Below are 23949 nucleotides of genomic sequence, written 5' to 3' on the forward strand. Positions count from 1 at the left end.
TGGAGACACTGGGGCAGATTGCTGGAGACACTGGTGGTAATATGCTGGACACACTGGGGCAGATTGCTGGACACACTGTCTGGGGGCAATGCTGGACACACTGGGGGCAATATGCTGGAGTCAGACACTGGGGCAGATTGCTGGAGACACTGTCTGGGGGCAATTCTGGACATACTGGGGCAGATTGCTGGACATACTGGGGCAATATACTGGACACACTGGGGGTAATATGCTGGACACACTAGGGGTAATATGCTGGACACACTGGGGGCAGGACTGGAGGCATGGGCAGAATGTAGACACGGGCATGATTGGAGACACGGGGCAGAATGAAAGACATGGGTCACGATTGGATCATGGGGCAGGATGGATACGATGGAGACAGATGGGGCAGGATGGGGAGATCATATGGGGTAGAATGGATACTCATGAGGGCAGGATGCGAGAACATATGGCTGGAGCCAGGAATGAGACACACGGGGCCAGGGTGGGGGAATATTATTACCATAGGGGCTAATTAAGGGATATTATTACTGCAGTGATGTATTTATTCTATTTTTTGAGTATACTGTTTTAAATGGGGGGACGGTCCTGTTACTGTGCAGAGTGACACTATATCGCCTTTTTTTCTCCATGTGGTGTAATGTAGAAGTTGTGAAAAATTAAGTAATGTGTTCTGCAAGCAGAGCCCGAGATAACTGTGTTATTTCCTGCAGAGACGAGTCCTGGCTGGAAGAAATGATGACGGTCTGTGCTGGATGAAAGATGAAGGACTTCACCTAGAGACGTCACTGGTGAGTCAGTGTTACCTGTACACTGACACTATACACTGTATACTATATACAGAGGTCCTGTGTACAATGTCACCAGTGATCTCTGTATTACCTCTACACAGACACTGCATACTAAGTACAGATCTCCTGTGAATACTGGCACTTATGGTGATAGTATTGTGTTTTTTTTTTATTTTTTATTACTGATCAGTATTGTAGTATTCAGTCACTATGTGGTGGTAATATGTAGTTTGGAAATGGTGTTGTGGTATTTGTCCCTTGAATGTGCTATTTGGTCACCAAGTGGTGGTAATATGTGGTCTTGACATGGTGCGGTGGTATTTGTTCATTGTATGTGATATTATTCGATCACTGTGGTTGTAATTTGTGGTCTGGTCACGGCGCGGTGGTACTTGTTCCTTGTATGTGATATTATTGGTCAAAATATACCTAAATTGTATTGCAGATTTTAACAAATATTTAATAGGTTACAGTAGAGTAGGGCCCGGCCATTTTTCTGGAATAATCTGGTTCGGGTATCACATGACCCCCGTCACATGACCGGGGGGGGGGGGTGTGGCCCACAGCGATCAAACAGCGACGCTGCAGCGATCGGCATCGTTGTCTGTATCGCTGCAGCGTCGCTTAATGTGAAGGTACCTTAACACTGATCACGCAAGAATCACAAGATGGATTTATTCACCCCTGGTATCATTTTAATCAGTTTAACACTGCCAGCCTGACAATGTCTGTAGTTTATTTAGCAAAATCGTGCTGACAGGTTTGCTTTAAGGGTATGTGCACATGATGTATTTTTAGGCAGATTGCCTGTGGAATCTGAATTGAAAAGCGCTGAAGCACTGCCACAAAAAAAGAACATAATGCATAGCAATGTAAAAACGACTGTGCACATTAAGTCTTCTGTTCCTTCTTTGAACCTCTAAACATTACGAAAACCATGAAGGGGTTTATAGAAGTTACATGTTCATTCTTTGGGTGACTTCAGTTGAATTCTGCCCACTCTATATAAAGAAGATAATGGAAAAAGATGCTGGCAACAGAGCCACTTCAGGATAAAAGCCGCCAGCTTTTTCCTGAAGATGCTTTATGAAAGAAATTGACGCATAACCCAAACGCAGAATTCTCTAATATGGGTAATAAATATGAGTTTTCAGAACCTGAACTCTTTTTGGTGTTCTATAAAAATTAGTGTGTCAATTATTAACTATTAGTACTTTACAGAAAAGAATACGCCTTAATTCTTCACCATTATATAGGTATTACGTCACTACGCGACAAAACTTATGATGTTTTAAATGTGTGCCATAATCAAAAGTATGGTTGTAGTCAGTTGCAATATGATAACACAAGTACCGTTAAAATCAATAAAATAAAAATTTGTTGTGCAAACGACCTTTTAGATATAACCCAACAAAAAAATGTATATAGTATTATCAATGGAGAAAGATGAGTTTACAGTGCCTTGGAAAGTATTCCCCCCCTGGAACTTTTCAACCTTTTCCCACATATGCTTCAAACATAAAGATACTAAATGTAAATTTTTGGTGAAGAATCAACAACAAGTAGAACACAATTGTGAAGTTGAACAAAATGTATTGGTCATTTTAAATTTTTGTGGAAATTCCTAAACTGAAAAGTGGGGGGTGCAATATTATTCGGCCCCTTTAACTTAATACTTTGTTGCACCACCTTTTGCTGCGATTACAGCTGCAAGTCACTTGGGGTATGTCTCTATCAGTTTTGTACATCGAGAGACCAAAATTCTTGCCCATTCTTCCTTGGCAAACAGCTGGAGCTCAGTGAGGTTTGATGGAGATCGTTTGTGAACAGCAGTTTTCAGCTCTTTCCACAGATTCTCGATTGGATTGAGGTCTGGACTCTGACTTGGCCATTCTAACACCTGGATGCGTTTATTTGTAAACCATTCCATTGTAGATTTTGCTTTGTTTGGGATCATTCTCTTGTTGAAAGACAAATCTCAGTCCCAGTCTCAGGTCTTTTGCAGACTCCAACAGGTTTTCTTCTAAGACAGTGTTCCCCAACTCCGGTCCTCAAGAGCCACCAACAGGTCATGTTTTCAGGATTTCATTCGTATTGCACAGGTGATTAAATGCTTGCCTGTCCAGGTGATGCAATTATCACCTGTGCAATACTAAGGAAATCTTGAAAGCATGACCCGTTGGTGGCTCTTGAGGACCGGAGTTGGGGAACAGTTTTCTAAGAGAACATAGAAGCGCTCGGTAAAACAAGCGCTCCTGTGTATTAGATAGCCGGCTGAGATGGCTGACGGCCAAACGATCGGCTTGGCCGATTTCCAACTAGTGTGTATTGATGGCTTTAGATATACAACCAAAAAATATAATAATTGTTCACCTGTAGTGTTGAGCATCGGGTATCGGACGATATTTGCTGTATCGGAATTCCGATACCGAGATCCGATACTTTTGTGGTATCGGGAATCGGTATCGGGATCGATATTAATGTGTAAAATAAAGAATAAAAATAAAAAATATTGATATACTCACCCTCTGACGCGCCCTGGTTGTAACCGCCAGCCTCCGTTCATAAGAATGAGCGCTTGAAAGACCTTAGATGACATCACGGCTTGTGATTGGTCACGTTGTGGTCACGTGACCGCTCTGCGACCAATCACAGGCCGCGACGTCATCTAAGGAGTTTCAAGCGCTCATTCTTATGAACGGAGGCTGGCGGTTACAACCAGGGCGCGTCAGAGGGTGAGTATATCAATATTTTTTATTTTTATTCTTTATTTTACACATTAATATGGATCCCAGGGCCTGAAGGGGAGTTTCCTCTCCTTCAGACCCTGGGAACCATCAGGATACCTTCCGATACTTGGTGTCCCATTGACTTGCATTGGTATCGGGTATCGGTATCGGCGATATCCGATACTTTTCAGGTATCGGCCGATACTATCCGATACCGATACTTTCAAGTATCAGACGGTATTGCTCAACACTATTCACCTGCCTTCATATAGACAAATCTCAGCTCTTTTTATAAGATGACATTTTGTAAGATGTGGACTTAAAGGGGTATTCCCATCGCCAAGATCCTACCCCAATATGTAGTAGGTGTAATAATAATAATATTAGCAAATACCTCCAATAAGTTTTTTTTATTCGCTATATCTCTTTCCTCATGTGCAGGCATTGCAGGACCTTAGGTATCCAAGGTTCCGAATACTAGCTAACCAACTGTCACTATATCAGTGGTTGTAACCATGGATACCTAAGGTCCTGCAATGCCTGCACATGAGGAAAGAGACATAGATCAGAATCAGAAAAACTATAATAGATTTCTAATTGGAGGTATTTGCTAATATTATTATTATTACACCTACGACATATTGGGATAGGATATTAGAGATGGGAATGCCCCTTGAAGTCTCAGACCTGTTAACAAAATACTGTTGAATAATGACAGTTAATTTAACAATGAATTGTCACATTGGCCACTGTTAATATTCCATTTTGCCTTGGCCAACAGTGTATGTAGTTTTAATCAGTCAAGACCTAGGAGTAAGACAAAAACTTCTGGTGCTGCTACTCAAGGGAATAAAGCATGGAATATGAAAAATAATGATTTAGCAGCCCATTTACATCAAAGCTTCCGCAATGTACAAGTTACATTAGTATATAACATTTTATATAACATTTTGATTTATCGTCACTTTATAGGAAAATGTGTTTTGGATGATAATTACTTGTAGTGTAGGATTACTCTGCCTTCCTTCCAGTAGGTTGACGTTGGTGCCTTTAGGCTTTTTCGTCTGCAAACCTATCACTACAAGAGATAAAGCTATAATAAAGCGGGCTGGATAGCTTTGGTAGACGAGATAAACCTATATGACACATTTCTGGCAGCTGTGATAGAGGAAGCGCTAAACGTTTGCACTATCAATCCAAAGATATATATATCTAATAATGCATGGAAACGTATTTTACATTTTCATCTATGAACTACAGGACTGAAACAAAACAGGAATTTCAAAAACCCATTTATTCCAATCCTGATGTGCAAACTTGAAAGGTTATTTTTTGAACAGCAAGTGTACAAATATTCATTTGCTTAACCCTTTAAGGACCGAACCACTTTGTAGGTTAATGGCCGAGCCTCATTTTTAAATCTTACCCGTGTCACGTTATGAGATAACTCTGGAACGCTTCAATGGAGTCTAGTGACTCTAAGATAGTTTTTTGTGACATTTTATACTTTATGATTGTGGTAAAATTTGTGCGATATGATTATTTATGAAAATATCTGAGCTTTGGCAAAAAGTTTGAAAATTTCACAAACTTTTAATTCTTATGCCTTTATACCAGAGAGTTATATAACGGGAGAGAAGAAGTGTGCAATTCCATCAGGATCACTAAAACATAAAAAATATACTTTTATAGGAGATTTTCTGAACAAACAATGACAAGTAATGATAAAAACAATTAAGAAGCTAAAATAGTTAACCCAATGTGTCCAAGTTGGGACAAATACCTCTCCGCTAATGCCTACTCCAAGGTACACAGAACAAATCAAGTATCAATTACAGCGTACAATAATGAAAACATAGAACCTATGATGATTCTATATAAAGTAATGACAAAAGTAAATTTATAGACAAAGTTCACATATTCGATGAACTGCAGTTGCAAAAAAGAATCTATATAGCGAATATAGCGAATGTAAAAAACCTTGCACATTTTTCATTCTTTATACAGGATCTATATAATCTTTTTTACAACTGAAGTTCATCAAATATGTGAACTTTGTCTATAAATTGACTTTGTAAATTGACTTTGTACACTGTAATTAGTACTTTATTTGTTTGGCCGTGTACCTTGGAGAGGGCATTAGAAGAGGGATGTTTGTCCTAACATGGACATGTAGGAGTGGTGGAGCTAATGGTCTGCTCCCTGTCACTCTGAGGGCTTAAATGTATTTTAAATTCATGCATGTTGTCAAGTGTAACACCCGCTGGGGCTGCAGTCTAGCCTAGGCAGGGGTAACTGTAATGGCAGGCCCATTTTTAGTAAGGGGAACTGAAAGTTAGTGCCAAACTAAGGAAATTACAGTTTAGTGGAGGAGAGTAGTGTGGAGTGACAGCAGCTGTCTCACGCAATAGGCTGCTAGGGACAACGTGGGCCTAATACTCAGGACAGTGGACTGCCAAAAATACTCTTACGCCTGATTCCATCTGCCTGGGGACCTCGACATGGACGTCGGGGACCTTGGGAGCACTCAGCCTGTGAAGCTACAGGGAAAGATGGACTCAAACTCTAGGAGGTGGGAGGTGTTGTAATCCGGTGCACTGCTAGTGGTGGAGAAGAATTCCTAGTGCTATAGAAGATAGCAAGAGGGACACTCTACCCAAACCGAGAACAAGGGCTCAAGTTGTGTCCAGTACCTGTGGGAAACACGACAACCCATTGGGCTTTAGCCTATACGATTGTAAAGTCTGCCAGTTGTCCAGTAAAAGTTTGATTGTTTTTAGGAAACCTGTGTCCCCTGGATTGATTGCTGCCAAGCTTTCAGAAGCCGAAAACTTGGAGCCAAAGGAGGCCTGCGGACCATAAGTAAGTGTGATGCATCCTACACCCAGCAGCACACTGGGAAGGGGACACATGTTTTCTGGAGAGTGCCGGAGCAAGTGGAAGCAGCAGCTCACCCACGTCTACTTCGCTTGGGCACTTTACTGACACATTGGGTGGACTATTTTAGCTTCTTTGCTTTTTAATTGTTTTTATTTTTACTTGTCTTTATTAGTTGAGAAAATTTCCAATAAAGAGTAAATTTTTTACATTTTGGTGATCATAATGATATTGCACACTTGTTCTCTCCCTTGTTCTCTGATCCCAACTATATTTGTAGAGCCCTCATTGTCCCTCTTTCTATAAACCAGGTATGACACACAAAATAGTTACTAAATAACATTTACCACATGTCTAGTTTACATCAGCACAGTTTTTGAGACATCATTTTTTGTTAGGAAGTTAGAAGAGTTAAAAGTTGATCAGCAATTTCTCATTTTTCCAACAAAATTTACAAAACCATTTTTCTAGGGGCCACCTTTCTAAAAACTGCACCCCTGAAAGTTCTCAAAACCACATTCAAGAATTTTATTAACCAATAAGGTGCTTAACAGGAATTAATGTAATGTGGAAGGAAAAAATGAACATTTTTAACAAACATTTTACTTTAGCCCCTATTTTTTTATTTTTAAAAGGTCAACAAGAGAAAATGAAACTCAAAATTAGTTGTACAATTTTTCCTGAGTATGCTAATACCCCATATGTGGGGCAAAACTACTGTTTGGGTGCAAGGCAGGGCTCGGCTGGTTGACTTTTTTAAATAAAAAATGGCTGCAATCGAGAGAGGATGCCATGTCGCATTTGGAGAGCCCCAGTGTGCTTAAACAGTGGAAACTCCTCACAGATGATGTCATTCTGGAAACTAAACCCCTCAAGAAATGTATCTAGATGTGTGATGACTTGAGCAAATTAAAACCCAAGGTCTTTACGGAAGTTTATACCGTAGAGCTGTGAAAATAAAAAAAATTACACAATTTCTGCTGAATGTGGCAATACCACATACAGAGCCCCTAAGTGATAAAAGAGCAGAATACACCCCAAGTGACCCCATTCTGAAAATGAAACCCCTGACAAACATGAGAATGCTTAATGTGGTTTAGGCACACTTTGGGGCTTAGAAGGGAGGGGGCATTTGGATTTGAGAACACAGAATTATCTGGATTTCTTATGGCAGTGAAGCACCATAGAGCTTTTCCAGAACCTTTGTACTACCAGTAACATGAAAGCCCCCTATATTTCCATTAACTGATGATGGACCTCAGTGGGGACTTGCTTTTTTGTGGATTGAGTTGAAGCTTTTATTGGGAACATTTTACACAGTGTTTAGGATGACATTTATCCTATGCTCTATGCTGAGCACCTGCATCGGGGTTTCCATGTAAATCTCTTAGTGGCGTGATTCAGATGAAACCTCTGAGGAATCCATTCACTATAATGAGACAGCAGAGTTACTCTGGACTCCATCTGGCCTTTGTTTAGTAGTGTTCTTCTTTTCAGTAGTGCACAAAACTGGGCCGACCATGCTTTTATGCATGCCTAAAAAGACAGACACCGCTGGATCATAGGCCAGACAGCATCCACAGTGCCACCATCGGCCTCATTATAGGGAATCTTCTGTCTGGGGCTCCAATGGAATTACGTATTTCAGAGTTTTACATTGAAACCCCAGTGTAAGAGTGTAGATTCAGAATCTGAGTTTCCAAATGCACAACGTGCTCACATCTCGCACAGCAGTATGCACCCTCGACCGGCTGATCAAGGACTGCATACATGTGGCAATATGTGCACTGGATGGCATTAACATTAGTGGAGCACATTTCGTAATGGGGATTGCACCAGAGAGAAACGTTAAATAAAAATAAATACAAAGTATTAATAAAATACAGACAGCAATTCCTCCCTTGGAAACTCCCTGAATCCAAAGTCACTGAATCACAAGTCACACTTACCGCCATTCGCACTTACACTCAGGTCACACTCGCTAAGCTGAAGATTTAAAGATTTTTTTTTCCCCTCAGCCTGTTAAAGGCTTTCGAAAGACCTCTTCACTGAATCAGCAGCAATCCACCTTGCTGTTCAATGCATTTCCAAAAAAGTGTTTATGTTTTAAATGTTACTCATTTTTTCGTTAATAAACTATGTGTTTTTATATCTTAGTAAAGAATAATAAGAATAATAAGAACCACTGCGCATCCCAAGGCAATAAAGTGAGCCTGTGTGACGTCACTACAGCTCCGCCCCCCAATCACCGCCGCGTCCTCAGCGTTGTTTCCGGCCGGGACACGCGAGGCGCTGGTGATCTCCCGCGCTCTTGCGCTCTCGCCAGATCGCGCTTCTACAGGTAACCCTGTTGTGAATTTGGATTCTGGGCTCCCCCGGTGGCCGCTTGTGGAATTGGACTTGTCATCCTCTTTCCTGTTTCACCTGATTCCATCAGTAGTGGGTGTCGCTATTTAAGCTCATTTCTCTGGTGGTTTCTTGCCGGTCAACAATGTTATCTGATGCCTCTCAGTGCTTGTTCCTGCTTCTAGACAACTACTGATAAGTTGGACTTTTGTCCATGTTTTGTTTTGCCTATTTGTTCCAGTTCGCAGCTGAAGTTTTGTTACTGTGTCTGGAAAGCTCTCGTCGATCAGGGATTGCTACTCTGGCGTTATGAGTTAATGCCAGAGTTTAAGGTAATCTCTGGATGGTGTTTTGTTAGTATTTTTCTGCTGACCATGAAAGTATACTATCTGTCTTCTGCTATCTAGTAAGCGGACCTCAAATTTGCTAAGACTATTTTCCTGCTGCGTTTGTTGTTTCATCTGAACTCACCGTCATTATATGTGGGGGGCTACTGTCTTCTTTGGAATATTTCTCTAGAGGTGAGCCAGGTCTTATATTTCCCTCTGCTAGCTATTTAGGTCTTAGGCCAGAGCTGGGCATCTAGCTATAAATAGGAAATGCTACCTGGCTATTTCTAGTTGCGCGGCAGGCTTAGTTCATGGTCAGTATAGTTCCATCTTCCGAGAGCTTGTCCCTCTATAGGCTTGCTATGATCTCTGCCTGCAGAGATCATGATAGTTTGACCGGCCCACTAAAGTGTTAAAGACCCAGGTTGAGAAAGGAGAGTTATAAGAAGTCTGCTGGAATTTTTTTTTTTTTTTTTTTTCCTCCAGTCTGCCTTGCTGCAGTCTTTTTTCTCTCTCTCCTCCTAATCTCTGTATGCTCTGTGTGCACCTGACAATAATGGATCTCCAGAGTGTAACTGCGGGTTTGAATAATCTCATCACGAAAGTACAAAATTTACAAGATTTTGTAGTACATGCTCCGGTATCTGAGCCGAGAATTCCTTTGCCAGAGTTCTTCACAGGGAATAGAGCTAGCTTCCAGAATTTCCGAAATAATTGTAAGCTTTATTTGTCCCTGAAGTCTCGTTCAGCTGGAGACCCTGCTCAGCAGGTTAGGATTGTGATTTCCTTGCTCAGGGGTGACCCTCAAGATTGGGCCTTCTCATTGCCAGCAGGGGATCCTGCGTTACGCGATGTGGATGCGTTTTTTCTGGCCTTGGGCTTGCTTTATGAGGAACCTCATTTGGAACTTCAGGCAGAAAAAACTTTGATGGCACTATCTCAGGGGCAAGACGAAGCTGAAGTTTTCTGCCAAAAATTCCGTAAATGGTCTGTGCTTACTCAGTGGAATGAGTGCGCCTTGGCGGCAACTTTCAGAGAAGGTCTCTCTGATGCCGTTAAGGATGTTATGGTGGGGTTCCCTTTGCCTGCAGGTCTGAATGAGTCCATGACAATGGCTATTCAGATTGATAGGCGTCTGCGGGAGCGCAAACCGATGCACCATCTGGCGGTGTCTATGGAAAAGACGCCAGAAAGTATGCAGTGTGATAGAATTCTGTCCAGGAGTGAGCGACAGAATTTTAGACGGAAGAATGGATTGTGTTTCTATTGTGGGGATTCTACTCATGTTATATCGGCATGCTCTAGGCGTACAAAGAAGCTTGATAAGTCTGTTTCCATTGGCACCATTCAGTCTAAGTTTATTTTGTCTGTAACCCTGATTTGCTCTTTGTCATCCATTGCCACGGACGCCTATATTGACTCTGGCGCCGCTCTGAGTCTTATGGATTGGTCCTTTGCCAATCGTTGTGGTTTTGATTTAGAGCCTTTGGAGACTCTTATTCCTCTGAAGGGGATTGACTCCACCCCATTGGCTAATAATAAACCACAATACTGGACACAAGTAACCATGCGTATCAATCCGGATCACCAGGAGATTATTCGTTTCCTGGTGCTGTATAATTTACATGACGATTTGGTACTGGGATTGCCATGGTTGCAGTCTCACAACCCAGTCTTGGACTGGAGAGCTATGTCTGTGTTGAGCTGGGGATGTAAGGGTATTCATGGGGACGTACCTTTGGTTTCTATTTCGTCGTCCATTCCCTCTGAAGTCCCTGAGTTCCTCTCTGATTATCAAGACGTCTTTGACGAACCCAAGCTTGGGTCGTTACCTCCGCACCGTGAGTGCGATTGTGCCATAGATTTGATACCGGGTTGTAAATATCCAAAGGGTCGTTTGTTTAATTTGTCTGTGCCGGAACATGCTGCTATGCGGGAATATATAAAGGAGTCTTTGGAAAAGGGACATATTCGTCCATCTTCTTCTCCCTTGGGAGCTGGGTTTTTCTTTGTCTCAAAAAAAGACGGCTCTTTGAGACCATGTATTGATTATCGGCTTCTGAATAAGATCACTGTTAAGTATCAATACCCATTGCCATTGCTTACTGATTTGTTTGCTCGTATAGAGGGTGCTAAGTGGTTCTCTAAAATTGATCTTCGTGGGGCGTATAATTTGGTGCGGATCAGGCAGGGGGATGAGTGGAAGACCGCATTTAATACGCCCGAGGGCCACTTTGAGTATTTGGTCATGCCTTTTGGTCTTTCTAATGCCCCTTCAGTTTTCCAGTCTTTTATGCATGATATTTTCCGCGATTTTCTGGATAAATTTATGATAATATATCTGGATGATATTCTGATTTTTTCTGATGACTGGGACTCTCATGTCCAGCAGGTCAGGAGAGTTTTTCAGGTTCTGCGGTCTAATTCTTTATGTGTGAAGGGGTCTAAGTGCGTTTTTGGGGTCCAGAAAATTTCCTTTTTGGGGTATATTTTTTCTCCCTCTTCCATTGAGATGGATCCCGTCAAGGTGCAAGCTATTTGTGACTGGACTCAGCCCTCCTCTCTTAAGGGTCTTCAGAGATTTTTGGGCTTTGCCAACTTTTACCGCCGATTTATTGCTGGTTTTTCGGATGTCGTTAAACCACTGACTGATTTGACCAGACAAGGCGCTGATGTTGCTAATTGGTCCCCTCATGCTGTAGAGGCCTTTCAGGAGCTTAAGCGCCGTTTTGCCTCTGCCCCTGTGTTGCGTCAGCCTGATGTGAATCTGCCTTTTCAGGTTGAGGTTGACGCTTCGGAGATCGGAGCTGGGGCAGTGTTGTCGCAGAAAGGTTCCGACTGCTCCGTCATTAGGCCTTGTGCCTTCTTTTCTCGCAAATTTTCGCCCGCAGAGCGGAATTATGATGTTGGGAATCGGGAGCTTTTGGCCATGAAGTGGGCGTTTGAGGAGTGGCGCCATTGGCTCGAGGGGGCTAGGCATCAGGTGGTGGTATTGACTGACCACAAAAATTTGATTTATCTTGAGACTGCCAGACGCCTGAATCCTAGACAGGCGCGCTGGTCTTTATTTTTTTCTCGCTTTAATTTTGTGGTGTCATACCTACCGGGTTCTAAGAATGTTAAGGCAGATGCCCTTTCTAGGAGTTTTGACCCGGACTCTCCTGGTAATTCTGAACCCACAGGTATCCTTAGGGAGGGAGTAATTTTGTCGGCCGTTTCTCCTGATCTGCGGCGGTCCTTGCAAGAGTTTCAGGCGGATAGACCGGATCGTTGTCCGCCTGATAGACTGTTTGTTCCGGATGATTGGACCAGCAGAGTCATCTCTGAGGTACATTCTTCTGCATTGGCAGGTCATCCCGGAATTTTTGGTACCAGGGATTTGGTGGCAAGATCCTTCTGGTGGCCTTCTCTGTCACGAGATGTGCGAGTCTTTGTGCAGTCATGTGACGTTTGTGCTCGGGCCAAGTCTTGTAGTTCTCGGGCTAGCGGACTGCTGTTGCCCTTGCCTATTCCTAAGAGGCCTTGGACACACATCTCGATGGATTTTATTTCAGATCTGCCTGTTTCCCAGAAGATGTCTGTCATCTGGGTGGTCTGTGACCGTTTCTCTAAAATGGTCCATTTGGTTCCTCTGCCCAAGTTGCCTTCTTCTTCTGAGTTGGTTCCTCTGTTTTTTCAGAATGTTGTCCGATTGCACGGTATTCCTGAGAATATTGTTTCTGACAGAGGTACCCAATTTGTGTCTAGATTTTGGCGGGCATTCTGTGCTAGGATGGGCATAGATTTGTCTTTTTCATCTGCTTTTCACCCTCAGACTAATGGCCAGACCGAGCGGACTAATCAGACCCTTGAGACATATCTGAGGTGTTTTGTCTCTGCTGACCAGGATGATTGGGTTGCTTTTTTGCCATTGGCAGAGTTCGCCCTCAATAATCGGGCCAGTTCTTCCACCTTGGTGTCCCCGTTTTTCTGTAATTCGGGGTTTCACCCTCGATTTTCCTCCGGTCAGGTGGAATCCTCGGATTGTCCTGGAGTGGATGCGGTGGTGGAGAGATTGCATCACATCTGGGGGCAGGTTATGGACAATTTGAAGTTGTCACAGGAGAAGACTCAGCGTTTTGCCAACCGTCATCGTCGTGTTGGTTCTCGGCTTTGTGTTGGAGATTTGGTGTGGTTGTCTTCTCGTTTTGTCCCTATGAGGGTCTCTTCTCCTAAGTTTAAACCTCGGTTCATCGGCCCTTATAGAATATTGGAGATTCTTAATCCTGTTTCTTTCCGTTTGGACCTCCCTGCGTCCTTTTCCATTCATAACGTTTTTCATCGGTCGTTATTGCGCAGGTATGAGGTACCTGTTGTACCTTCTCTTGAGCCTCCTGCTCCGGTGTTGGTTGAGGGTGAGTTGGAGTACGTTGTGGAGAAAATTTTGGACTCTCGTGTTTCCAGACGGAAACTCCAGTATCTGGTCAACTGGAAGGGTTACGGCCAGGAGGATAATTCTTGGGTCAATGCATCTGATGTTCATGCTTCTGATCTTGTTCGTGCCTTCCATAGGGCTCATCCTGGTCGCCCTGGTGGATCTGGTGAGGGTTCGGTGCCCCCTCCTTGAGGGGGGGGTACTGTTGTGAATTTGGATTCTGGGCTCCCCCGGTGGCCGCTTGTGGAATTGGACTTGTCATCCTCTTTCCTGTTTCACCTGATTCCATCAGTAGTGGGTGTCGCTATTTAAGCTCATTTCTCTGGTGGTTTCTTGCCGGTCAACAATGTTATCTGATGCCTCTCAGTGCTTGTTCCTGCTTCTAGACAACTACTGATAAGTTGGACTTTTGTCCATGTTTTGTTTTGCCTATTTGTTCCAGTTCGCAGCTGAAGTTTTGTTACTGTGTCTGGAAAGCTCTCGTCGATCAGGGATTGCTACTCTGGCGTTATGAGTTAATGCCAGAGTTTAAGGTAATCTCTGGATGGTGTTTTGTTAGTATTTTTCTGCTGACCATGAAAGTATACTATCTGTCTTCTGCTATCTAGTAAGCGGACCTCAAATTTGCTAAGACTATTTTCCTGCTGCGTTTGTTGTTTCATCTGAACTCACCGTCATTATATGTGGGGGGCTACTGTCTTCTTTGGAATATTTCTCTAGAGGTGAGCCAGGTCTTATATTTCCCTCTGCTAGCTATTTAGGTCTTAGGCCAGAGCTGGGCATCTAGCTATAAATAGGAAATGCTACCTGGCTATTTCTAGTTGCGCGGCAGGCTTAGTTCATGGTCAGTATAGTTCCATCTTCCGAGAGCTTGTCCCTCTATAGGCTTGCTATGATCTCTGCCTGCAGAGATCATGACATAACCCCTGCTATCACCCTGCACCACCACTGCTGAATCTAAACAGCGCATCCAGTTTACAAACACTGACGTTAGTAAAACCTGGTGAGTGAACGCATAACCTTATCTCTCTGTTACCGGCAGCGGTACATGCTTCAGGGTAAGGTCTTTCTTGTCATGCTAGATTGCTAGAACGCACTCGTGCAGAAAACTTCTGCTGTCACCCTGCACCACCAATCCTCGGACCTAGCCAGCGCTATCATACCGCAAGGCACTGACCCTATGAACATCTGTACTGGCTGAGCCACAATACGGCTAGCCAGCACCACCGGTGCAACCACCAGACCCACATACGGGCAGTAAGTAGTCTCAAATCATACTAACAATAGTTGTAAAGTTTATGCAAATACTTTGCAATTACGTATTACCCTATTCCTCCTTAGCAAACACGCTTTAAGCTTGGGGAAAGGAGGACTAGCAGCACCAACACAAGAACTCTTGTACAGTATAGCAGATACAAGCCCCTTTTATAATAAGTAAGTGTGTATTCAATATCCTCTATTACAGCATCTGCACTATTGTATCTATATCACATTCATTGTATGATATTCTTTTCAGCTATATACTGCAGACAGGTTCCACTCCACCCCCAAGGGAACTCAAGGCTTTTAGTCCTATTCGTTTAATTCCTTATCCAGTAAGTCCAGTTTTTTCTGCTCACTTTATTGCCTTGGGATGCGCAGTGGTTCTTATTATTCTTTACTATTTGGTTGTTCTTTTTAACAGGATCGGCACAGAGCCTGTTGCAACCACTTGCAGCTCCCGCAGCAATCTACTCTACCCTTTCAGGTGATTAGGCGCCAGTATACACAATCTATATTTATTCCCTGTTTTTATATCTTGACCGAGTTTCCTATGTATTTCCTCTAAACACCACTTAAGTTACTAGTGATAAAAGTAGTTGACGTCATTATGTCCTGATTCTGTTCTGCAGTATCTAGTGGATGCAGACTGAAGAGAAGATAGAGGTACAAAGCAGATCTATACTCATCAGGTCATGTATCACAAATAATGACTTCATAAGCACAAAATGCAGCCACATGAATTCACTATTTCTGACACCTGGCCAGGTGAGTATAGATATGCCTTGTATGACCTCCATCATCTCTTCAGTTTGTGTGAAATAGATTACATACACTGAAGAAAAAATGGAGGTTATACAAGGCAGTTCTCTACTCACCAGGTCAGGTGTCATAACTAATGAGTTTTTTGAAACATGACCTGTTGAGTATAGTTCTGCTTTGTATTACCGCCATTTTCTCTTCAGTCAGCAACATAGATTAAGCAGACTGAAGAGATTATAGAGAAATACAAGTAATATTTTTTGCCACCTCATAGCTCTATACCAAACACACAAAGCTGCAGTGTTGTACTTGCTAACTACTGGAGCTATGAGCTTGCAAAAAAATAAAGTGTGTGGCGCAGTGTTTTATTCGGCTAATGGTGTGTGATGACAGCGGCAAAATACACAAATAATCAAACAGTATTGGGGCAAAAAACATTATTATTTATTTTTTAACAAATAACTAAATTTAACTGCACCTGCTTGCGGTAGAGTGACGGAACTGTGGTGTGTGTAGCTGTGAGGCCTGGCTAAGTGTGGACGACGCAGGGGTGGCAGGAGAAGGGGCATTTAAAGTAGTGGGGTCTGGGAGTTCGGGGATGGGGCTTGACGCATGAGAAGAAGACAGATTACAGTTACAATTACAGACACATTGGGAGGTGAGGAATTGAGATAGTCTGCTGTTTGTTTTCCCTTTTTGGGATCGGCGCTGCGGTCTGGGGAGCCTTGGTGGGCTCATTTCTTGCGGCCTGGTCATAGTGGCCGACCTGTCAGGGTCCGTGTGCCGCCGCTGCTGCATGGTTATGGTGGGAGAGCGGAAGGCCATGCCTGGGTCCTGCTGCTGCTGCATGGTTGTGGTGGGAGAGTGGAAGGCCATGCCAGGGTCCTGCTGCTGTTGCATGGTTGTGGTGCGGAAGGCCATGCCAGGGTCCTGCTGCTGCCGCTGCATGGTGGTGGCAGCAGAGGAGGTCCAAGCAGGAGCAGCACTTGTCATGGTGGTGGCGGTGGGCTGTCCAACAGCACTCAGCATGGTGGTGGTGCTGTAGTGGTGTCCGGCAGTGCTTGGAATGGTGGTGGCCGTGGTATGCAGCAGAGGTCGGCATTGAGGTCAAGCGTGACAATGTTGGCACAGGTGGAAATGCCACCACTGTCTGCTGAAAATACCGACTCTGCTGCATAGCCTGCACGTAAGCAGCATTGCGGGCCTGCATGACACTAAGCTGGAGATCAGGAGTAAGGTGTTCCGACATGCCCTTCTCTATTTGACTGAGAAAATGATGTGCTGGCCTCTGGAGGTCGGCTTTCAATTGGTCAAGGCTTTTGGTGACCTGGATAAGTGTATTCATATGGTTTATGGCACTATCCAGTCGGTCACCCATCGCCTTGAGTCCATCATGAAAGACCGAGCACAAGTGCAAAAACTCGGGCATGAGTGTCCTGTCCGAGGCCCTCTGAGGATGCCGGGAAAAGCCCAAAAAGAAAGAGGCAGAGTCCTGGAACAGGGGAACACCCGATGGATCAGCTACCTGGTCTCCAGTCTGTGTGGCAGGCCCACTTGCTGCAGCGCTGCTGGAAGGCTGGGATGGGTCCATGGCTCTTTGATGAACGACTGCTCCAGAACCAGGGCCATGTACTGTGAAAAAAGAAGAAAAAAATACATTAATACAAAACAAAACATTTACAATAGTAAAGCACCAACTCCTGTGGAATAGAAAAATACAAATTAGGCAATCCAACACAACCCATTACAACTCAAAAATACTTATGTTCTCTGGGCAAGGACCGATCTCAAAATGCAAGGATGGGTGATATTTGTATTTGTGCATCCTTGCTCCACAACCACTAGGAACCCGGCTCTCTTGACGAAGGTCCTTGTTGAAGCAATCCTTCATCGAACGCCAACATGTTTTGACTTTGAGCACTGTTCAAAAATATAAATAATGGTCAGAAAATGGACTTTTGACCATGATCACACAACTGTGTGTGATGAGAGAAACTCCTGAAAGTTTCCCTCATCACACACAGTTGTGTGATCCCGGCCAAGGTCACTGCTGCAGCACACCGCATTGCAATACTCACAAAATGCATTTCGGACCCAAGTCGGGGCGTTGTCCCAGCCATCCCACATCGCTTTGGCCACCTCATTCCATAGCCGCTGGATCGTCACGTTGTCTGAGTGCTGCGGAACCCGGGTGTCCCACAACGGGACTCGCTCATGGACCAGGGAGATTAGGAGGTCATATTCAATTAGGTCCTCATCCCGTTCTGGAACCTAAAAAATAAATAAAGACATTATTGTTGGAGACATTAACATAAGAAAATGAAAGAAAACAGAGACAGAAAACTGGCATGAATATTCAAAGTCAAGAAAAAACAAGAAGTCAAGAAGAAAAAGGTAAAGAAAGAGGAAAGTAAAGAAATGAGCATTCAAGAATAGTAAAGGCAGGATACAATAAACAATCAGCCAGGTATACTTACATGCTACCGCCTTGCCACCCGAGCATCTCCACACTGATCCTGCTCAGCCTCTGCCACAGTGGAAGAACTGCTCTAAAAAATGGAAAAAAAAATTGTAACATGTGTAGATGTGACAGTTAATACTTACCAATCTGAAGAGGTGAGTACTCATTTCATTGACATTTCCACCTTGTGCAGGCCCAAGCCGTTGCTCCTCCTCAGAAGAAGATGACATTCTGATGCATGCAGAAAGAAACAAATGACAGAAATTAGGACAAATAGAGACAGAAAATAGAAAATACAGACATTGGCTTTGATATACTCACATTGTTCAGAGTGTGGTTTCCTCCAAGGTGCTTTCCTGTGTCTGGTCTGCTTCCCAGTCTGCTGGGTAGTGATCTGGAAATGCCCACTTCCTCCTTTTATCAGTTTGTATATGGGGGGTGGTTAATCAGTGTCTAGACATGTTTTCCTGTGGTACAACTCATGCGTTCACAAACACAAGCAAACGCATGTGCTTGCAAACGCATGCGTTCACATAGACCGCAACGCGTTTTTTTTGCCGCATTCCTTGCGCTAACAACCGCATACGTTTCTAGGCAGCAAATTGATGCCTCTGAAATTACTACATGTAGCGTTTACCGCGCCAAGCCTCAGACGACGAAACGACGCATGCGTCGTTAAACGCGGCAAAACGCAACCTGCGTCCCTAATGATAAAGATAGGAATACACGATGCATGTGAAAAATTGGGCACAAACACTGCGGACACAAACACAAATTTGAAACCAGTCTTACATAGACTTTTACTCAAAGTCAAGAATTGATTTCACAACTTGTGTGGATAAATTTGTGGATACTGTTGTGAATTCCGCTCTTGGGCTCCCTCCGGTGGTTGTAAGTAGCACTTTTGTGAGTTCTGCTCTTGGGCTCCCTCCGGTGGTTTTGAGTGGTATGGCTGCTTCTTGGATTTAGCATCAGCAGCTGCTTCCACTGATCGTCTTTCTGGCTCGAATATTTTAGTCTGGCCTTATCCCTCAATCAATGCCAGTGATCAATTGTTCCTGCTTGGAGTCACGGATCTTTTGGATTTCCCTGACACTCTGACCAGTTCAGCAAAGATAAGTCCTTGCTTGTCCTTTTGCAGTCCACTTGTAGTGGACTTTATTGTTCAGCACATTCTATGTTTTTCCCATTTGTCCAGCTTATCAGTATGGATCTATTCAGCTAAGCTGGAAGCTCTGGGCAGCAGATTTTGCCCTCCACACCTTTAGTCAGGTGTGGAGATTTTTGCATTCTCTGCGGTGGACTTTTTCTAGTTTTTATTACTGACCGCACAGTGTTCTGTCCTGTACTATCTATCTAGCTAGAAGTGGCCTCCTTTGCTACATCTTGTTTCATTCTACGTATGTCATTTCCCTCTCCACTCACAGTCATTATTTGTGGGGGGCTGTCTATCCTTTGGAAATTTTCTCTGAGGCAAGATAGCTTTCCTGTTTCTACCTTAGGGGTAGTTAGCTCTTAGGCTGTGACGAGGTGTCTAGGGAGAGACAGGAACATCCCACGGCTACTTCTAGTGTTGTGTTAAGATCAGGAACTGCGGTCAGTATAGTTACCACCTGCTCAGAGCTAGTCGCATGTCGCTCCTAAATCACCAGTCCTTAACAGTGCAACTGGCCAAAAATGAGTTGAATGCATCTCAAAAGAAGGAAAAGAAAAAGAGTTCTGAGCCATTTTTTTTTTCATTAGTCTGTTTTGTCTTTTTTCTTCCTCTTAATCTCTGGGTGGTTCAGGATTTGGGCGCGGGCATGGATGTTCAGGGTTTGTTTTCTCGTGTGGATCAGCTTGCTGCAAGAGTACAGAGTATCCAAGATTATGTTGTTCAGACTCCGGCTTTAGAGCCTAGAATTCCTACTCCAGATTTGTTTTATGGGGATAGATCCAAGTTTTTGAACTTTAAAAATAACTGCAAATTGTTTTTTGCTCTGAAACCCCGTTCTTCAGGTGATCCCATTCAGCAAGTTGAAATAGTTATTTCTCTGCTGCGTGGTGACCCTCAGGACTGGGCATTCTCCCTTGAGTCAGGGGATCCGGCATTGCTTAATGTAGATGCATTTTTTCAATCGCTCGGATTATTGTATGACGAACCTAACTCTGTGGATCATGCGGAAAAAACCTTGTTCGCCCTGTGTCAGGGTCAGGAAGTGGCAGAATTATACTGCCAGAAATTTAGAAAATGGTCTGTGCTCACTAAATGGAATGAGGACGCTCTGGCAGCAATTTTCAGAAAGGGTCTTTCTGAAGCCCTTAAAGATGTTATGGTGGGATTCCCCACGCCTGTTGGTTTGAGCAAATCTATGTCTCTAGCCATTCAGATTGATCGGCGCCTGCGCGAGCGCAAAGTGGTGCACCATATGGCCGTCTACTCTGAACAGAGTCCTGGGCCTATGCAATGTGATAGGATTTTGACTAGAGCAGAACAGCGGGGATACAGACGTCAGAATGGGCTGTGTTTTTACTGTGATGATTCTGCTCATGCTATTTCTGATTGCCCTAAGCGTATTAAGAGGGTCGCTAGATCTGTTACCATCAGTACTGTACAGCCTAAATTTCTCCTGTCTGTGACCCTGATCTGCTCATTGTCATCCTTTTCTGTCATGGCATTTGTGGATTCAGGCGCTGCCCTGAACTTAATGGACTTGGAATTCGCCAGGCGCTGTGGTTTTTCTTTGCAGCCTTTGCAGAGCCCTATTCCTTTGAGGGGTATTGATGCTACACCGTTGACCAAGAATAAACCTCAGTATTGGACTCAGCTAACTATGTGCATGGCTCCAGCACATCAGGAAGATTGCCGTTTTCTGGTGTTGCATAATTTACATGATGTTGTTGTACTGGGTTTTCCATGGTTACAAGTACACAATCCAGTGCTGGATTGGAAATCTATGTCTGTGACTAGTTGGGGTTGTCAAGAGGTACATAGTGACGTTCCTTTGATGTCAATTTACTCTTCCCCCTCTTCTGATGTTCCTGAATTTTTGTCAGATTTCCAGGATGTATTCGATGAGCCCAATGTTATGACCCCAATGGCGAGGGTCTCAGAGGAACGTGGAAGTCTGCAGAATACAAAAATCCAGCTCATAGGGTAGTGGTAACTGGGTTGACCATATATCTACTCCTAACGCCAACACTAGAAGTAGCCGGGGATCATTCCTACGTTGATTCTAGATGACACGCGCCAGCCGGAGAATCTAGCTACCCCTAGTAGAGGAAAACAAAGACCTTTCTTGCCTCCAGAGAAGGGGACCCCAAAGCTGGATAGAAGCCCCCCACAAATAATGACGGTGAGGTAAGAGGAAATGACAAACACAGAAATGAACCAGGTTTAGCACAGAGAGGCCCGCTTACTGATAGCAGAATAAAGAAAGGTAACTTATATGGTCAACAAAAACCCTATCAAAATCCACACTGGAAATTCAAGAACCCCCGAACCGTCTAACGGTCCGGGGGGAGGACACCAGCCCCCTAGAGCTTCCAGCAAAGGTCAGGATATAGATTTGGAACAAGCTGGACAAAAATACAAAACCAAAACAAATAGCAAAAAGCAAAAGGCAGACTTAGCTGATAAAACTGGAACCAGGATCAGTAGACAAGAGCACAGCAGACTAGCTCTGATAACCACGTTGCCAGGCATTGAACTGAAGGTCCAGGGAGCTTATATAGCAACACCCCTAACTAACGACCCAGGTGCGGATAAAAGGAATGACAGAAAAACCAGAGTCAAAAAACTAGTAACCACTAGAGGGAGCAAAAAGCAAATTCACAACAGTACCCCCCCCTTAGTGAGGGGTCACCGAACCCTCACCACGACCACCAGGGCGATCAGGATGAGCGGCATGAAAGGCACGAACTAAATCGGCCGCATGAACATCAGAGGCGACCACCCAGGAATTATCCTCCTGACCATAGCCCTTCCACTTGACCAGGTACTGAAGCCTCCGCCTGGAGAGGCGAGAATCCAAGATCTTCTCCACCACGTACTCCAACTCGCCCTCAACCAACACCGGAGCAGGAGGCTCAGCAGAAGGAACTACAGGCACAATGTACCGCCGCAACAAGGACCTATGAAATACATTGTGAATAGCAAACGACACAGGAAGATCCAGACGAAAAGATACAGGATTAAGGATTTCCAATATCTTGTAAGGCCCAATAAAACGAGGTTTAAATTTGGGAGAGGAGACCTTCATAGGAACAAAGCGGGAAGAAAGCCATACCAAATCCCCAACGCGTAGTCGGGGACCCACACCGCGGCGGCGGTTGGCAAAGCGCTGAGCCTTCTCCTGTGACAACTTCAAGTTGTCCACCACATGATTCCAGATCTGCTGCAACCTATCCACCACAGAATCCACCCCAGGACAGTCAGAAGGCTCCACATGACCCGAAGAAAAGCGAGGATGGAAACCAGAGTTGCAGAAAAAAGGCGAAACCAAGGTGGCGGAACTAGCCCGATTATTAAGGGCAAACTCAGCCAACGGCAAGAATGTCACCCAATCGTCCTGATCAGCAGAGACAAAACACCTCAAATAAGCCTCCAAAGTCTGATTGGTTCGCTCCGTCTGTCCATTAGTCTGAGGATGGAAAGCAGACGAAAACGACAAATCAATGCCCATCCTACTACAAAAGGATCGCCAGAACCTGGAAACGAACTGGGATCCTCTGTCTGACACAATATTCTCAGGGATGCCGTGCAAACGAACCACGTTCTGGAAAAACACAGGAACCAGATCGGAAGAGGAAGGCAGCTTAGGCAAAGGAACCAAATGGACCATCTTGGAGAAGCGATCACATATCACCCAGATAACGGACATGCCCTGAGATAGCGGAAGATCAGAAATGAAATCCATGGAGATATGTGTCCAAGGTCTCTTCGGGACAGGCAAGGGCAAGAGCAAACCGCTGGCACGAGAACAGCAAGGCTTAGCTCGAGCACAAGTCCCACAGGACTGCACAAATGACCGCACATCCCTTGACAAGGAAGGCCACCAAAAGGACCTGGCCACCAGATCTCTGGTGCCAAAAATTCCCGGGTGACCTGCCAACACCGAGGAATGAACCTCGGAAATGACTCTGCTGGTCCACTTATCCGGGACAAACAGTCTGTCAGGTGGACAAGACTCAGGCCTATCAGCCTGAAATCTCTGCAACACACGTCGCAGATCCGGAGAAATAGCTGACAAGATAACTCCATCTTTAAGAATACCAACAGGATCAGCGACTCCAGGAGCATCAGGCACAAAGCTCCTAGAAAGAGCATCGGCCTTCACATTCTTTGAACCCGGTAAATACGAGACAACAAAATCAAAGCGGGAGAAAAACAATGACCAGCGGGCCTGTCTCGGATTAAGGCGTTTAGCAGACTCGAGATACATCAGATTTTTGTGATCAGTCAAGACCACTACACGATGCTTAGCACCCTCGAGCCAATGACGCCACTCCTCAAATGCCCATTTCATGGCCAACAACTCCCGATTGCCCACATCATAATTTCGCTCGGCAGGCGAAAACTTCCTAGAGAAAAAGGCACAAGGTTTCATAACAGAGCAACCAGGGCCTCTCTGCGACAAAACGGCCCCTGCCCCAATCTCCGAAGCATCCACCTCAACCTGAAAGGGAAGTGAGACGTCAGGCTGGCACAAAACAGGCGCCGAAGTAAACCGGCGTTTCAACTCCTGGAAAGCCTCCACGGCAGCAGGAGCCCAGTTAGCTACATCGGAGCCCTTCTTGGTCATATCCGTCAAAGGTTTCACAATGCTAGAAAAATTAGCGATAAAACGACGGTAGAAGTTAGCGAAGCCCAAGAACTTCTGAAGACTCTTAACTGACGAGGGCTGAGTCCAATCAAGAATAGCTCGGACCTTGACTGGGTCCATCTCCACAGCAGAAGGGGAAAAAATGAATCCCAAAAAGGGAACCTTCTGTACAC

At 44.3% G+C, this 23949-nt stretch overlaps 1 protein-coding gene and 1 long non-coding RNA gene across 2 annotated transcripts in view; one reads left to right on the plus strand and one right to left on the minus strand.

Moving 5' to 3' along the window:
* QRFPR (pyroglutamylated RFamide peptide receptor) overlaps positions 1–23949 on the minus strand; it is a 324549-nt gene that overhangs the window by 38542 nt on the left and 262058 nt on the right. The gene's annotated exons all lie outside the window — the stretch shown is intronic.
* On the plus strand, positions 14637–15266 carry LOC143773401 (uncharacterized). Its single transcript, XR_013215167.1, has 4 exons — positions 14637–14746; positions 14831–14923; positions 15006–15084; positions 15174–15266. It is a non-coding gene; the product is annotated as an uncharacterized LOC143773401 (long non-coding RNA).

This window comes from Ranitomeya variabilis, chromosome 5, assembly GCF_051348905.1.
Source record: "Ranitomeya variabilis isolate aRanVar5 chromosome 5, aRanVar5.hap1, whole genome shotgun sequence".
Classification (NCBI taxonomy): Eukaryota; Metazoa; Chordata; class Amphibia; order Anura; family Dendrobatidae; genus Ranitomeya; species Ranitomeya variabilis.